An 18,622-nucleotide genomic window follows, 5' to 3' on the forward strand; every position below is an offset into this window, starting at 1 on the left:
TACCCTTGAAGAATATGGCTTTGGTCAATAACTCCAACTCTAGAAGCCCATTTCTTTAAGCTTTGCCTCACTACCTCAGCCTTAATTAACAGAAACACTTTCCTTCCTCACTGAATGATTTCTCCTGCAATTAAGAACTAATTCAATGCTACAGGGGGGAAGGGGGCTGGAAGTACTGATGGATCTGGTTATCTTCAGGGTTTTTGTTACGGTAACTGGCAAACACAAGTAGGGATCAGAGTTTAATTTCTTGGGACAGCAGTGTAAAAGCTGAGTGCCATCTTCTCATGACATCTCTTTAGATATAGGCTACACAAGAATTAAAGAATATCACTTCAAAGGGTCTCAAGTTATTGGGCAGCTGTGGATGTCCATAGCTCAGCTTTGTGTGTGTGAGAATTTCATGAAAGCTACAGCTCCTTACCCCAGGGAAATACATGTGGGCACCCCCTGCGAAATTCATGGGGTTCTTGGAATTCTGGTGCATGGCCAGGGACCCAGAGCTTAAAAACTTTACTGTAGTGAGTGAATATATCTTGAGGGGCTGTAGTAGAGACATTCTAGAATGACGATGCTCTCACTGTCTGACTACCTGCGGAGTTTGCCCTAGATGGAATATGCACCACACTACGGACAATGATTTTTAGGATAAAACAAAAAAAAAGCCTTTTTAGGCTTTCAAATTGTGACCTAGCTTATCTTTGGGGAAAGAATGCAAGTTTCCAAAAGTGAATCAATAAATTTTGATTGATTGATCCTAATATTGTGTGTGCATATTGTGTGTGTATGTTTTGTGTGTATGTGTGTATGTGAGTCTGTCTCTGAGAGAGGAATCACCCATATTTCTGGGTGCCCCATCCTGGTCTGCCAGACTGAGATGATCACATCCGGGTAACAGCCAGCCGTGAACTCTCAAGGAAGTGCTATTAACCTCTCCCCATCTACAGCGGCCCCATCCTCTCTACCACCATCACGCTGAGGACACAAGCTCACACTGAAAGCCTTTTCATCAGCTTTGAACAGTTCCAAGTCCTTCTTATCACGAAGGACTAATCTGCTTCTTACGGCTAAACCTCCTTAAACTATGTCCCACTGTGAGGCCTAAAGGGGATTACCAGCTGTCATGTAGCTTTTATCTTTCCACCTACCCAGCAGCAGACAGGAGTGCTCAAAATGTGAGAAATAAGAACTGAATGTAAAGGAATTCCCAAAGGGGAGAATCTATATGTCTTGGAGACACTGAAAGCATCCTACACAAATGTAAAACATGAATTTTGGGTTTTCCTGAATTGTCCTGTCTTTTCTTGGCTGAAAGCATGAGACTGATAAATAAGTGTCTGCCAATGGCAAGCTCAAACCAGCAAAGAAAATCAATTTGGGTGAGGCAGGTGCCTGACGTTGGCTTGCACACAGGCGAACACACACGTGCCCCAGAACCTGGGAGAAAGGAAAGAAAAGGCCACCACCCTTCCTGAATTTTCAGAGACAGACCTATAATTGTTCCTGTGTTCTAAACACAGGAATTCCTGAGAGTTCAGCTAGGGAAAGAGAACATTTTCATTTCACAGGTTCATCAGCTGCTGGTTCTATTTCTATGTAAACGTATTCACAGAGATGAGCAAGCAGTTCTGCTCTCCTATGGCAGCAACTCCCAGTCTGCTGACAGCCTTCTAGTTTCCCTTCCCAGGTCTGATACCTATCCCAGTAACCCTTGAGACCAATGAAATTATCAGATGAGTAAGACAAAAGATTTTAGTGTGCAAATCCAAGTGGCATAAATCACCCCAATAAGTTTTAAAAATGTGCATTGTTTAAAATCTTTCCACTTTCTTAAGGATAAATTCTCAGTTCACTAGATTGGCCTTGGAGTAGGACCAGATACTTTAAGGGCCCAGATAGGGCCACTCTTGGGAATGAAAATGGGGCTACTAATAATAATGCTGGGATATAAGCCATAACCCAGAACTGTCAACACCAAGAGACTAGGCTGTGGGCCTCCCACCACAGGTGACCTGACCTTGCCCTGTGATCTGCTCTCTTCTCTCTCGCCACCTGTCTTCTGGTGCTCTCTTCCAGCCATGCTGACGCCTCAGTTTTTTTAAAGAGACAAGTTTCTCTAGCCTCCTGACTCTTGAAGTGAGCTGTCTACCTGTTCCACTCATTTACAGCTTCTTCACCTGGCTCACACCTACTCATTCCTTCTTTGGGTCCAGTCTAGATGGAATGTGGGCAGGGAGACCTCCTCTGTCCCCTGAGACAAGATTGGCTCCCTCATATGGGCTCCCACAGCATCCAGAACTCCCCTCAGCATGACTGCAATCATGTAATGAACGGCAGCTGCCGCCTTCTACAGCACAAGTCTGCCTCTGGACCGGGACAGGCTGGCTATACTCACTGCGATCCTTCCCTTACACCATGCCTGACACGAGGAGGTGCTGCATTCTTCCGTCTCACCCAGGCATCCCCACTGTCGTGCTTTTCCTAACCCCAAAACCTTTCCCCACACCACAGTAGTTCAGGGCTTTCCTGAGCGGTCCCTGGACTCCAGGCTGCTTTTGGCCTACCCCCTGACACATACCACTGACCTTAATCCACTCAGTGCTCTGAGGGCTCCTTCAAGGCAGACTGGAACCCATTCCAGGCCCAGTGTGGCTGACAAGGATCCCTTATTTGAAACCCTGGGCCCAGATATATTTGGAGATTCAGGATTTTTCATTTCAGAATGATAACATTATATGTAATCTTTCCAGCAGACTTCAGCAGAACCCTGTAATCTGCCCCACTGATGTTTCTGCAGCAAAATGTGTGAATATTCACACCCACAGGCTAAATAAAGCCTCAGAATATCCTTGCATCCATTCAGGCCAGGCTTTGCAAGTCATTCAGTTCAGAGCAGGTCAGAATTTTCTGCCAAAGTTATGGGGAAATTTTGGTGGTTGTCAGGAGATTTGGGACTTTTAGAATTGTGGAAAAGCAGCTGTGTAACAGCTGACACTTCATTAGTACTCACTTGCCAGGCACCATTACAAGTTTACATGTAATTATATGTAACACAATACATAGTCTTTATATCTGCATTAATAAATATATATAATACATGCAGGATGTATATATAAAATCTCATTTAATCCTCAAAATTATCTTATAAAGTATCACTTATATTTCAGATAAGGAAATTGAGGCATGCAGCATACAAGGAACACACAGAGGGAAGGTAGCAGTCTGCAAAACTGGGCACATGATCCACAGCTGATGCTCAGGGATCACTGAGTAAATGAATAAGTGAACTGTTAGCATGCATGTGTTATACATAGAGAGGTGGGCTTGAAGCAGTTAAACGGCAAGACTGCTGGAGTGGCCCAGTCAGTTCCTGTGGAATTGTCTGCCTCAAACCCCTTTGCTAGGCATTGCTTCTGTCTCAACTTAAACATTCACAAAGATAGCATTACAATGTGGCCCACCCTCCTGGCCACAGATGCCTGGTGCAGGGGTAGGGTCCCGATCCACGTTAGCACAATCAGAACAATTGTCTGGGACTTGGGAAGGAATTACAAAGTCATTCTCTTTCTGGGTGCCTGGACTATAAAATAGATACGTTTCAGAGGGAACAACCAAATAGAGACTAAGTATATAAATACAGCCTGACATATTCTAGTGTGTAGTCTATGTTTTCTGCTTTTAAAATAAAACACTGGTTGGCAGACAGGAACTAGCAGGCCAGTTGGGACTGCCTCTGCTGCTGATATATTGTCAGGAGTCATTTGGTAATTAGATTATTCAACCAGTGTTTACTGGGTACCTACTATGTGCCAGACACTCTGCTAAGCAGATGATAAACGAGGTAGATACGGTTCACGTCCTCCCAGATCATACAATTACAGTGGAAAGTAAAATAACAGTGTATTACGGTCCAGGGAATATATGAGGAAGAGAGAGAATACAAAGCAGAGGTTTAAATCAATTAGCAATTGGAACTGAAGTGTAACAAAAATTAATTGTACTATTTATGAACCATTCAAGCTTAATTCCAACAAATTTATATCTTAAAACTAAACAATTGTGAAGAATTACTGGTACAAGCAGAAAAGATACGAATGAAGTGTCCATGTGTGCACTGAGTCATTCCAATACTCCTCTGTCACACTGGGAACATCCAGATTCACTGCGGTTATTTACAGAAGATTAACAAGATTTGCATACATATTATGACTGTCTAACTAAATAGCTCGATAGTAGAAAAACTAATAAAACTTGGGAGTATGGTTTCCAGAAAACAGTCCAACCAATATCTTTTGTCCATTTTTTTTTTCAAACCTACCCATATCTTTTGTCCATTTAAAGCCAGAGTTACCCAACTGCACCCTGTAGAAAGTATGTTGCAAAAATATTAGAACAAATTTGAATTTCAAGACCTATAGGGATTTCAACAATAAATACAATGAGTACCTACAGCAGTAAAAACCCATTTGATACAATATATGACAGACTGTCAGCTGTGAATGCAGTAATCCTTACTCCTTTCTTCTTTATTAAGATAACCCTAATTTTGTAAATAATAAAACCTTATTTACTTATTACTTTAATATGCCCTGCTAAATATTCTCTTTTGCAGTCTCCTTGAAGTCACCGATGGCTATATATCATGGTTCTGGTGAATAAAATCTAAGTAATAGTCTAGTTTCTAGTTCCTAATAAAAAGAGAGTTGGTAAAAGTAACCTTTTTCCTATCCTTCTCTCACCTTGAATACAAGCATGATACCTGGAGCTGTAACCACCATGTTGTCACCACGAGGATGAGAGCCAGCATGCCAAGTGGTGCTGATGAAGAGCTGAACCAGCCTACCTCTAGACTTTATATTACATGAGAAAAATATACCCTTGTCTGTTTAAACCACCATTGTTTGATTTTTCTGCTATTCACAACTGAATATCCCTAATAGAATAGTACCAGACAGAAAGCTGTACTTCAGAGCCTGAACCTGGAACCACTACGACCATATAGACTGAGAATTTCCATAATTAGTGAGTCAGTGTCAGTGCCAGGAAGCAACCAGCCTGGTGTGGAGCAGCATGAAGTATTGATCATCATGGCCACCAGTAGGGATTGTGGCAGAGGCCGTTGGTTGTTTATTCAACACATATAGCCCATCTCTTTTCTCCTTAACTGTGTCTTTTCCTGGGCCCAGAACAAGTCCCGTTTCACTTACCTGGGCCAAGTGCAGTAGATGGAAGAAAGTTCTGGGTCTGTGCTACCAACTACATGAGTTAAACTTCTTCCAGCCTCTGCCTTAGATGCAAAAGCTTCAGAAGAGATATGGAATATAGATTAAACGTACTTTACTTTAGAGCATGTTCAATTTTTGGTTTTGGGGAGAACTAGGTTTTTAGGTGCCTGATCTGTTTGATTCTGGAGTCTTACTTTTCTTGGACTCAACAGTAGCTTTTAAAATAGACACCACAAAGGTAGATAGATTTCCCAGGAACCTAATGACCTCATCTTTCCCTGTTTGTAATTTAAGAAGTAGTCGATACAGTTTTACTCACCCCTATGTTAATGCTTTATTTGTAAATAATAAGACCTTATTTACTTTTTTTTTTTTTCTGAAAAAGAAGGCATGAAATGGAGTCTTAGAGAACAGGGCACATTCAGAAACTGTAAGGCTGGACAGAACACAAGAGGTGAGGTTGCAGAGCTAGGCAGGCAGCTGAGGGAGATTTTTTGTGTATCACACATTGAAGTTTGCCTTTTATTCCAATGGCAATGAGAAGCCACCAAGAGGTTTTAAGCAAGGGACTGACAGAAGCAGATTTTTTATTTAGAAAGATCACACGCACTGCACTATGGGAAACAAACTGCAAGGTGGCACGAGGCCAGTTAGAAAATAGGAAGAGATAATGAAGGCCTGAATTAAGGCCATGGCAGTGGACGGATCTGAGAGGTATTTAGGAGGAAAAGGAAAAAGGTTTGGTGCCAGATTGGATTTATGCAGTACAGAACAGGAAGGCATTCAGGTGACTTCCAGGTCTGACGGGGGGTGGTTGGTGATAACATGCAGAGATGGAAAATGTGTGTGTTGGGGGTGTCAGATGAATGGGGGTGTCACGGAGGGGTAACAGGAAGATGATACATGCAGTTTCGTGCGCTGTGGGACATCTCATGGAAATGGCCACTAGGCAATAGAATATATGGGTCAGGCACTCATAATTTGAATGCAAATAACTATAATTTGAATGCAAATAGATAGCAACTGAAGTCATGGGACTTATATTAACATCATCTAAAGAAAATGAACAGAATGGAAAAATACATAAGTGATATTATAGAGAACATGAATAGCAGGGATGGAAGAAAGCAGCAGCATACATAAGGAAGAAAAGGAAGAAATGGCCAGAAAGCAGGAAGAGAATCATGGCAGGTAGGGAGCAGAGTGGGAAGCCTGGGCAGGGAGCTGGAAGGACCGAGTGGTCTGCAGTGTCCGATGTTCACGCTGACCCCTCAAGGCCTCCTCTTCCCCATCCCACGTGTACTGCTCCCCCTGCTGGCCACAGTTAACTGGTCAAGAGGTGATCACTGACCCAGGCAAATAGAAATGACCCCTGGGAGGCCACAAGAACTACTAAGTAGGCAGAGAAGAGGGAAGCAGGAACAGAGAGAGACGGAAACCGTCTTGGTTTGGGAAGACACCCCATATTCTGAGGAATGACGACTACGCTAAGGCTGGTCCAGTTGGTCTCTCTTATTTGAACTATAAAAATCCCAATATATTTCCAGCAAGAGAGGCAGAAATATAAACAGCTGCATTACCTGACAGAAGGACATATGTGCTAAATGGAGTTATATGGCTGTGGGAGTTCAGGAGGAAGGGAGATCAATTTGCACTGGGTTGAGGGAATACGTCCGGAAGGCACTTAAAGGATCAGGTGGATTTTATGGGGAATGGAGGAGAGAGTGCACTGACTGAACGAACAGCCCAAGCAAATGCAGAGAAGCATGAAAACAGACAGAGCATGAAGGCCAATGTAGGCAGAGCCACGCCTCTGCAGTCTCCCCTCAGCTTAACTCTGGCCCTGGCACACCTTCAGGCCGCTAGGAAGCCCTCCTGCCCTCCCACGGCACCCAGCCATGCCACACAGCCCTTCCACATTGTATGGAAATGCTCCATCTGTGGGCTGCAGCCCTCCCCATATTGAAGGCCCTCGTCCATTTATCTTTGCATGTCCTCCGCCTGGGCAGGGCCAGGCACAGTAGGGGGCTCAATACAGATACGTTCACCTCAAGCAACCTTTACTGGGCCAGTGCATTTAGGGGAGGGGGCCCTCTAGTGGGAAGCCCTGGCAGGAAGCTGGAAGGATCAAGTGGTCTGCAGTGTCCTTTTGGGCTGGTTAAAAGATGAGAAGGGAAGCTAGAGTCCCCTTCTAAGGACCCATAAGAGTGGAGAGGCTGATATTTAAGGTTGGCTTGTGATGACTCCCAGGTATGGGAACGTTAAACCAACTTAAGATTTTTTTAAGTGTGGTAAAATAAACATAACACAAAATTTAGTGTTTTAACCATTTTTAAGTGCGCAGTTCAGTGGCGTTAAGTGCATTCATATTGTCATGCAACCATCACCACCATCCAACCCCAGAATTTTTTCATCTTCCCCAGACTGAAACCCTGTCCCTATCAAACACTAACTCCCATTCCAGCCTCCACCAGCCCCTGGAAACCACCACCCTACTTCCTGTCTCTATGGATTTTATTACTCTAGGTACCTCAGGAAGTAGCTTCATACAGTATTTGACCTTTTGAAAACAACTTACATTTAACTTTGCTTTAAACCATAAACATTTACCAAGTGCAATCACTTCTTCTCTGAGGGGTGGGCAGGGCAGGGACTGTGAGTCTGGTTTTGCAGGCTAAGGAAGCTGGGACTCAAGGTTTGATGATTCATCCAAGCCTTAGCTACAAGGGACACAAGTGCCCCATGCTTCATGAGGTGCCGGGCTCACCTGACCCTCTCAACCCTTGAAGGCTGCTTTAGAATCTGGACTGGTGGGGAGCCATTACCTCAACCCACACCCCACACCAGCAGGCCTTCCTGTGCCCAGAGGCGGGTGGGTTGAGCACTTTACTCTGGATAAGCAATAGGAACAAGAAATAACCAAAGGCTGTTGGTAGAACCAAACAAGGATTTCACCTTCGGCCAGAGAGTGTCTTTCTCTGGTTGGGTGCTTTCTGTTCCTCAGGGAGACAGCTCAGAGAGGTCAAAGCCATTGCCAGCACAAATGATTAATCTGCACCCTTGTTCGGAGTCCTTGGAGACAGCACAGCAGAGCCACGGCTGAAGGCGGTAAGCGATGAGCCCTCCTCCTGGCACGCCTGCCGGACCGGCTCTCTTTCTCCGGGACAGCAGTCCGCCTTTCCACACTTGAGTCAAAAGGTCTGCTCACTTTCGTTTCCTGCACATTAATAGTCAGCACTAATGCCCTACTTGCAAACTGCCAAGAGAATATAGGGTTTCTTTAGGTTTGTTTGCTGGAATTAGAAGTGGTTCAAACCATGCATTATCTTCTAAATCAATGTAAAAAGCTCCTTGTGAACCGGAAGAAAATGAATCTCATGGATTTTGTTCTCATCAATACCTACTAAAATAATTTCTCAGGGGTGTGTGTGTGTGTGTGTGTGTGTGTGTGTGTGTGTGTGTGTGTACAGGATCTAATGTTAAATGCTGGAAATGTTAAACATTTGCTTAAACATGCTCATACTTTTCCTTTACCTCTATCTGCAGGACAGAATCAAAAGCTAATTAGTTTGACCCCATGTGGCTCAGTTGTGTGCTTAGGCCCTAAGATTATGTCTTAGAATTTAAGGATTTCCTTTTGCGCTGGTTAAAAGATGGAAATCCTATCTCACTGAAGCTCTGTAAGTGGACTGGAGTGGCTGGGGGACAGGAGTGGAAAAGGAACCAAGGAGGCTAAAGACATGGAAGGAGCCTGCGAGCTGGAGCAGGAAGCCCTAGGTTCAAAACCCGCCTCCAGTGCTTATTTCACGACACCCTGGGGCAAGTCACTTTATATGAGCCTCAGTTTCCTCATCTGTGAAAAGGGATCATAACTTTATCTCCCAAAGAGGGGCAGTGCAGAGAGTAAATAAAAAAATAGCTGTAACACAGCCACAAATCACTGAATGTTTACAACAAGCTGGGTATGTTCTGTGGAAAAATTACTTTAAGGCACTTAACAAATGTTAGTTGTAATCATTTTTAAATTGCTATTTTTTTACTGAACGACTTCAATAAATTTAGGGGCATGTTTCTTCCACCTTATTATTTCATTATTTAAAAAGTCTAAAACTTCATACTGTTTGAGTACCAAATGTCCTATCTCCCAAATGCTGCTTTGAGCCCGTAGGATCTACCAGCTTTCTATCTCTTCTTCAAGGGAAGAGCAGAAACTGGACCAGAAGGAGAGGACGGGGAGCTAATATATATTAACTGAGGCACCAAACATTTGCAGCCAGAAATTATGCCAGGTGCTGGGTGTACAATGATAATAAATAGGAATAATGTTAAACTATATCACTATGCTTTCTTCCCCTTTTTTTATCTGAGGGCCGCTGGATTGGCAATGCGCAGAGTCTTGGAGGTTCGTGGGGAATGGCCAACCCTAGATGCATTTCAGCCTCTAACCTCCAGGGAGCAGCCCAGTCCAGGTGCAAACAGGGATCCAGAAACACCTCAGGGCTTTGAGCCCAATTACTCCTGCCACATGCAGTCATGTAAACCACTCTTCCTGCTGTAGTCAGGTGCCATCTTAAGGAGGAATCAGAGTGGGGACAGGGCTCTGAAAGACTGAGATACCCAAACAAAGAGCTGTTACCTAAAGAGCCTAGTTCAGGTATTGGACAGCACAAAGTTGGAATAAAACTTGATTTTCCTCTGCCATCCAGCTTGGGGGAGAAGTATACAGAAAAATACTGTACTTGCTACACTATTTCCTTGCAAATATGAGTGTAGTGTGAGTAAATGTTTTGCCCTGTTTTCAGACTATGAGCTGGCTACCTACTATGCGCTGGGTCCTTTATACACACATTCTCATTTCACCACCACATCAAGCCTATGTTAGAAAGAAGACACTATTATTTCCCTATTTATAGATGAGAAACTAAGGCACAGACACATTAAGGCGAAACAGCTTTCCCAAGGTTACACAGCACGAGTGTGGGCCCTTATAGGGGCTTAGAGACTAATGTAGCACAAGACGCAGAGAGGGGAGATATTTATGTGTTGAGTACAGTGGCAGGGATGTGTGCAGGGGGTTAGGGTCCCTAAAGAGAGGCTTAAATCCAGCCTGGGCAGGCCAGGAAAGGCTTCCTGGAGGGGATGATGCCCATGCCTTTTTAAAAAATGGCATTATTAATATACAGCAAAATGCACAAATGTAAAATATTCAGTTTGATATGTTTTATAATTGCATACATTTGTGTAGTCACTCTCAAAAACAAAAGCCAGAACATTTCCATCATTCCAGAAGGCTCCCTCATGCCCCTTTCCAGTCAACCCCTTTCTCATCCCCAGTTTCTGGCTTCTATCACCATAGACTGGTTTTGTGTATTCTTAGACTTCATAAGAACAGAATCATTGGTTTGTTGGCTTTTGTTCTGGCTTCTTTTGCTAAGCTAAGTCTTAAGAAATGAATGGAAATTTATCTGAGTAAAAGGGCAGTAAAGCAGAAGCAGAGAGGTGAGGAGCCCCTGGTGATGTGGCCAGAGTCTGGACTACTGGGCTGGTCATCAAGGGCCCAGGACCCCGGGTTGGATCTAAGGGGCTTGGACTTGATTTCACAGGCAAACAGGAGCTAATGAAAACCTTACACAGTTTCCAAGCACCTATGAAGCACAGGTTTACACACTGCTTTGCACATTATAGTGTTTCAAACTCAATATTCTTAGAAGATGGATATTAAGAATCCCCATGTTAGAGATGATCAAATGGAGGCTGTGAGAGGTTAAGTAAAATATCCTAAGCTTTAAGCCAGGATTCAAACCCAGCCTGATGCCAAATATCCTGCTTTCCACACATAGAAATCTTCTTTGGAAAAAAACGGGAGGAAAGCTAGTTAAATGGGAAAGGCAAAGAGGATGCAGAGCAGGACCATTTCATTCCACATACAGTGGTGGGAACTGGCCAGAGCACAGGAACCCTGGCAAATTCAGGCAGCAGGTTCCAGCTGTTTCCTGCATCTCTTCTCTGAGGTGCTGTCAATTACTCAACTAAACATCCTCAGAGAGGGAGGGGGCTGGCTTGCCCAGGTAGAATGGATTTAAAGAGAAGCAGCCACCTCTAATTTCTGGATTCTCGTAGGAATCAATTTGAAACCTTGATGTATGCTTCCCCTATACTGGGTTTAAACTCTCTGCTAATGATGTATATTCTGCAACTTTTCAGATCCACCCCAAAAATATCCCCAGGATCACTAAAAATTCTTTCAGATCCCTATTTACTTAATTTTTAAAACCAATTTACCTTCTTATCCCTCATGTTTCATTTCTTCACATCACGCCATCTACAGTGAACTTAGGGCAAAACTGAGAATCAGTTTCCAGAAAATGTCCTCAGAATATCCCCCTCCCCTAACTCCAAACTTAAAATCTGCTTCAAAATGTGATAACAATAGTGAGAGAAAGGAAAGCTGTGATATTTTTAATGAAAAATTAGAAAAAAATATTAATTCACCTATGTCACACAATTCAATGACACTCCATAGACTAACTAAATATCCTAACCCCCAAGAGCTCTAGAGAAAAGCCATCTAGTAATAAGGTGTGTGAAAAAAAGCTGAAGAAAGTTTGGGACAGGCTGGGACAGGCAAAAGTCAGTTAAGCTCCCTTAATCTTATTTAACCATAACACTTGTTTTCCAGGAAAAATATTAATATCCTACAGCCCTCAGACATGCTTTGGGAAAAGTTATAATTATTTTCCTTGCTTCGGAAGATTTCCCCTCATCTTTCTGCACTCCCCTTCCTAGTTAACACCTATTTCTTTTATCTGTGCTCGGAGTGACTTCCTTAGGGAAACCTCCCTTGGAATACACCCTGACACCCCCAGGGCCAGGCTAGTTCTGCCCCCCATGTTCCCAAGCCAACTCTTATCAACGCAGGGACCCCCCTGTGCCTTCTCTGCTTGTTGCTGGTCCGCCTTCCTAGTCATGTGAACTTCAGATCAAAGACTGTGTTTTGTCCATCATCAGATTTCTGGTGTCTTGCACAGTATCTGACAATAAATATTTGTTGAATAACCAATTTACAAGTGACTGACTGATGACCCTGCCGTGAATGTGTACAACCTTAGGTATCAACAATCCGAATGCGGAAAGTGAATTATCTGTCAGGGTTGCCAAGCACAATACAAAAGGAGGAAGAAGAGGTGGGGATGATAGTGGCTTAGGAGATTTTAAAGGTCCACACTATTTTGAAAACGGTCTAGAACTAACACAATGTTTGTTTATTTTTTAAAGTATAGTGCAAATCCCTGTGCAGGCCACACCTGGCATCTGGCCACGCTCTGCCTCTACCTGGACTGGGACAAGCTACTCTCACTTACTTGTTTAAGTTTCCCTTTCATGTAATTCTATTACCCAGAGCTTCAGGCTTTGAAGGTGGCTGAAAGAGAGTTAAAGAGTTATTTTTAACTCTGTATTGCAGAAAACTTTGAAAACATAAAACAAGAAAATGGTTCATTCAGGAATAAAATTTTGTAGTAGTATTTCTTTCCAGTTGTAAAAAATTCATATAACTATCCGTTATATACGTGCAGCAGGCCCTGTGGGTTAGGTGACCAAGTGCTCATTTCCAACCCTGAAGTCCCTGTCTGCCCATACCCTACAGTTTTAAAAATTGTATTTCTTTATTACAATTTTCAAATGTTCAGTTTAACATCTCTTGCAACCAGAGGTATCCATGTGACATGATTCTGGCCAATAAAGTATAGAGACCTCAGCCAAGGGGCTTCCAGGAAAGCATTGCTTTCCAGATAAAAGGTAGATATGGCAGTTGCTAGCTCCACTTCCCCTCGGCTCCACAGGTAGATTCAGTGCCTGAAGCTGCTGGGGCCCTCTTGGGACTATCAGGCGAAAAGCACTAGGGAGTTCATAGATGTTGCTGAGATGTAGTCCTGACTTACTCAACCACTGAACCAAAGCTAGCAGCTGCCTGCATTCCAATTTCTTATTACGTGAGAAAAATAAAGTCTTACTTAATTTAGCCACTGTTATTACTTGCAGTCTAAAGCATTCCTGACATAAAATGTAACATAAACACCTTTCCATGTCATTAAATTTACTTTTCTACAATATCACTTTTAAATGGCTACATAGTATTCTATCAAAGAGATGTGTCAGTTTTCTATTGTTCTACATTATATCATTTCTCATTTAATACTCTGTGGTGAAGATCTTTATAGACAAATCTTTGTGCACATCCCAGATTGTTTTCTTAGAATAAACTCCTAGAGATGGAATCTCTTGGTCCAAGGGCATGTACAGTTTTTAGCCAGTACCAATTTAGACTCTAGCCAGCCGTACATGAGTATTCATCTCCCCATTTTCTCTTCAATATGGGGAAATGCCATTTTTAATATTAAAAGGCCAAAAAATTACCACATTACAACATAATGTCTAAGGTTCCTTTTACAAGTAAACATCTCTGATTCAACTTGTGAAAAATGAGAGATTTGAATGAGGGGCTTTAAAGGACTAATGGCTGAATTCAGACTTGCAATTCAATTACAAAGCAATGAAAACACAGCTGGCAGTTAGTTACACCTCAAATCCATACAAATCTTTCTGTTATTGTGAGCCGGGGCTCAGGTCAGCAGTAGAGGGTTCCCCAAACAGAAGTCAACAAGGAGCATCTGTGAGGGCTCAGAGAAGACCCACCAAGACGGCTGACTGGGAAGTGGAACCTGGAAAGATAAGCTGATCTATGGGAAGAAACAAGTTTTAAAAGGAATAAAGAGTGAAGTAAAGGAGTAAAGGAAGAAAGCTGCCAAAAGTGTTTTTCCACATTGAAGCCGCCTCCTGTTTCTGTAATTCCCTCCATTTGGATAGCTGTTCCCTAAACATTAGCAGCTGGCTCGTTCTCATAGCATCCCCTCAGAGTCTTCTCCAATCACCCAGCCTACAGCAGCTGATGTCTTCTCTGACCTTCATCGTCCTGCGTGAGGTTCTTCATGACCTCACTGCCACCCGACATGCAGCCTCTACCTGAGCGCAAACCTCACTGCTCTATGCTCAGCTCCAGAACAGTGCTCAGTTGCTATTTGTTGAATGAATGAACAATCCAACAAACTGACACTTTCCTAACCTCTAACAGAACACACAGAAATCTTCCCAGAAAGCAATGGATGAACTAGCTGCCCTGGGAAGCTGGCACATTTGCAGTTCTTGAAACAGCACTCTAGGAGCTGAGGGAAGCCCCGTGCCCATGGACAGCTGTCACCTCTGGGCACATGTGCTTCCCTGGGCTCATCAGCTCCCATTCTGCTGAACTCTCGGGTTCAGAGAGGGCCATGGCATCCTGGGTTGGCTGTCCCATAGGTATCAGAGGGTGTACTGGCATATAGGGCTTTTTTACATTTGTCCCAGTAAGTATTCTGTGGTCAGGCTTTTAAATATTATTTAAGAATTTTTTCCTGTGAAACATATAAAACATAAGGTAAAGGAAATACTATAAAGAACCCCATGTACCCATCACCCTTCCTATTTCATATCCTCCCACATGTTGTGAATATGTGTTGGAGCATTTTAAAGCAAAAACTATACATTATATCTCAAACACAATTTACACCTGTCCCAGAGTCTTAGACATGCACAGAACATATAGAGAGAAAACTGACGTGTAAAGGTTGCTTGCCGATGCCCAGCCTAATAGCAGCAGGCTGTTTTTTTCTCACTAACCTGCATGAAAGGGAAAGTTTCAACTAACTGCTTAAAAACACATTCAGAGTGAACAAAGCCTCTGATCTCTGTGGAAAATGTAAAAGGAGCCAGGCAATCTTCCAACCGCACCAGACTCTAAACAGTAATAAACCGGGTCAAATGGACATTTCTGCCTGATACCCAGTTATTACAACTGTCACCTCTCTGCTTACATTATTTGCCTGCTTATTCCTCCTAGATCCTAGAAGGAGGCTTGTTCACTACCTGCCATTGCCTTTTCTTTCCCTCACATGAACAAAAGGGGAATATTGATTAGCAGTATCACTGAGAGCAAGTGAGAGAGCAAGGGTGTTTACCCAGCCATGGAGGCTGAGCCCTCAGGGAGCTGACGTGCCAGGTGTGACACCCAGACACAAGCGACACTTGCTCAAGCACGGTGCCTGGAACTTGGTAAGCATAAGGCGAACGAATGAATGAATGACTCAGAACTACAGCAGCTGGTGGCCCAGGGGAATGCTGGCGGCTCAGCCACCAGGCGATGCAATGAGAGTGACAAACTAAAACAATCCTTACAATGACATGTTAAAATGAGTTTTTAAAGTGTTATCACCTTTGCAAAAGAGTTATTTTCCTTCTTCTACTTAACTTCTAAGTCTCTGTCCTTTGTAGATTCATTTTCACACAGCAAAAATCATGAGATACAGGCAATTTTATAAACTCTCTTCCTCATTTAATATACAACATTAGTCCTCCTCAGGATTATTTTAAATGGCTACATGATTTATAGGTATGTCTATAAATCCAAACGTGATTCTCTGCTCTTTTTCCTTCAGATATCTCCTTTCCTAGGGGCGCAGGCAGGAAATTGCTCTTTTGACCGAGGTCTGTGCTGATCCCCAACCCCTGAGATGCCTGAGCCCTGAGGTCTCCCTGCCTGGAACCAGCAAACGCTGCTGCCTCTCCAGGCAACACTCTGCAGCCCATTCTTTGCCTGGCCTATTCCTACCTGTTTCAGGGCCAGATTATCACTTATTCCAGGAAGGTTTCCGTGACATCCTGACTGCCTGAACATCCTGTACTCCATGGCTCAAGGCACCCACCACTCTCTGTACTGTAATTGTCTTAAGATCTGCTTGTTCACTGGACTGCGAGGAGGAGCCATTTTTCTGAGCCTTATTAGGGGGTGGTCTTGGTCTCCCTGGAACCTCAGTTTCCTCATCTAGAAAAGGGGATGCATATGTTCCTACCAACAGGATGCTGTGAAGATCACGTGAGGCAGTTCTGTGAAGATTCGTTGCAAAGCAGAAAGGGCTGTAAAAATATTGATGATTATTACTGATTTATATACCTGCTACCTAATTCTAAGGAATAAAAGGCAGTCACATAATTTTAACCCTTTGAAAGTCATAGATTCAAATAATTATAGCTAACATTTATTGAATGCTTCTGGATTCTGTGCTAACCAGTTTATATCCATTTTCTCCTTGTGTTCTCATAAATGAATGGGGTAAATATACTGTTATTAATAGCTTTCTGAGGGCTACATTACTTTAGGATATGATGCCCAGAACCCAGTGCAAGCCTCTCTCCACACATACACAAAAAATGCCCATGTGTACGTCCCTACAAAATAGTGCATACAACTTCTGGAAGTTCATGGATCCCCTAAAGTTCATCTTCTTTGAACCCCTGTTTTAGGATCTGCATGCAGGAAAGTGAATTCTGCAAAAGAGTTCAAGGATTTATATACTGTACAGACCTTGGAGGTTATGGGAGTAAACTGTTACCACGAATTCTAGAGAAAATCTTGCAGCCTGGGAATAGGTTGTAAATCCTGAGGTCTCATCAGACACTGTTTCCTTGGCAATTTAAGTCACTGGGCTGACTACTCTTGGCGCAAGCAAGAGCCACATGGCATGAATACTGCACTCGGATGAATCAGGTGCTGGGCGAAGCTGATGGTACCAGCTGTCAAACTCTAGCTACCAGCAGTAACAGACAAACATTTCATGGTATAAATAGTTTCTGAAGACACTCATTGCTCCATGTACCCCACACACTGGAAAAGCAATAGCTAAACAGATCATAAGAGGCCTTAAAGGAACCAAACTGGGAAGAGGAAAAAGAGTTTGTCAGACCATCTGGCTTTGGCCTATCCTCATCCCAGAACGGCTTTGGAAGCCATGAGGCATCAACGTGGGTGTAAGAAGTACGTGTGTCTCACACTGAGCTGGGTGAGAGACAGCAGCCTGGTTACCAGGCACGGCGAAACCCAATCCTCTGCAGAAAAACCCTTGGGATTGTGCCATGGGCCAAAATCAGCAATTAAAACACAAAAAGCAAACCAGTGGGCCAGACCGCATTTTCCAGCATGGTACTGTGTGGGCAAAGCCTCAGAGACCACCTGGGAAGCGGATGAGATGAGCCAGAATGGTTTCCATGGTGAAGGCTCCCCAAACCCAGGCATAAAGGCTTAGGAGGTGTGTGGCGTCTAGACAAGCAGCCTGCTCAGTAGTATGAGGTGTGACCAGTCCTCAAAGATGATGCTGGGAACTGACTCTTCTCCGGACCCACTCAGAAGAGAACAAAGGGAAAGTTGCAGAAGGAACTAGGTGCAGTAGGCTCACGGGAGCCTCCTGAGAGAATTCCCCCCTCCTGAGCACCATCAAGCCTACAGCCAGGCTAGCAAGGGACACACAGGAATGATGCCAAGCAGCCCATAAATGTCAGGCAGGCAGACCCTTCAATGCAAACAGTTTATTTTGCTTTTAACAAGGAACACGAGGGCCCCCTATCAACCATACTGGTGATCCATGAGTTAGATTTGTACCAGTACAAAGAAGGAGAAAATTATAGGTCCACAATCCTTTATCTGTAATTCTGAAACCCCAAAAGTCCTGACAACTGAAAAGTTTTCACCTTGGTCTGTGCAAACCATTTGGTAACAAAAATCTGACCTGAAATGACATGTAATTATGGGTCTTTACTTACCTGATCTAATGTGAATAGTAAGTTGCACTGCGGGTGTAGTAACACATCTGATTGCAGAGTGCTCTCCCAGCCCCACTGCAGGTCGGGTGCAAGATAGGAGAAATAAGCAAAGACTTTCCTTAAAAATTTCAGATGAGCAATTATGGACACACATCTCTTTTTGTACCCATCAGTAGAAATAAAAGAAATGTTTGATCATTTGGGATGGGTGAACATAATTTTAAAAAAGAAAGAAACCTGCAAGATCTTCTTTAGCCTCTGGGTAGGAATATGGCTTTGGGGAATTTTGTGGGTCATTATGGGGTCCATGGAAGCCTACCCCTATGTTTCTGGTTCTAGTTTACAGTTGATCTATGACATTTAATTTTGTTGAATGCAAGCTCTGCATCCCTATAAATCCAAAGCAACATCAGACTTCTCATTTGTGCAGCGAACTCTGTAAGCCTTTCTACTGCAATGGTAAGTGAGAAAATGTAACACAGTCATGGGGTCTCTGCTCCTCCCCCAGAAGACTGTAAGCCAGTGATCTTTATCTCTTTTATCCGCAAGAGTCTTTGATTTTAGAAGAGAATAAAACAAAGTTAAAAATAAGGTGTTTTGAAGCAGACTCCCAGACGGAACTAGTGGTTACCAAAGGGGAGGAGTGGCGGAGGGTGGATGGTGAGGAAAGGAGGAGGGGATTGAGGGGTATTATGATTGGCACACATGGT

At 43.4% G+C, this 18,622-nt stretch overlaps 1 protein-coding gene across 11 annotated transcripts in view; it reads right to left on the reverse strand.

Annotated features, from left to right (window-relative positions):
* TMCC3 (transmembrane and coiled-coil domain family 3) overlaps positions 1–18,622 on the reverse strand; it is a 252,829-nt gene that overhangs the window by 144,143 nt on the left and 90,064 nt on the right. The window lies entirely within an intron of this gene.

Source organism: Manis javanica, chromosome 10, assembly GCF_040802235.1.
Source record: "Manis javanica isolate MJ-LG chromosome 10, MJ_LKY, whole genome shotgun sequence".
NCBI classification, from domain to species: domain Eukaryota; kingdom Metazoa; phylum Chordata; class Mammalia; order Pholidota; family Manidae; genus Manis; species Manis javanica.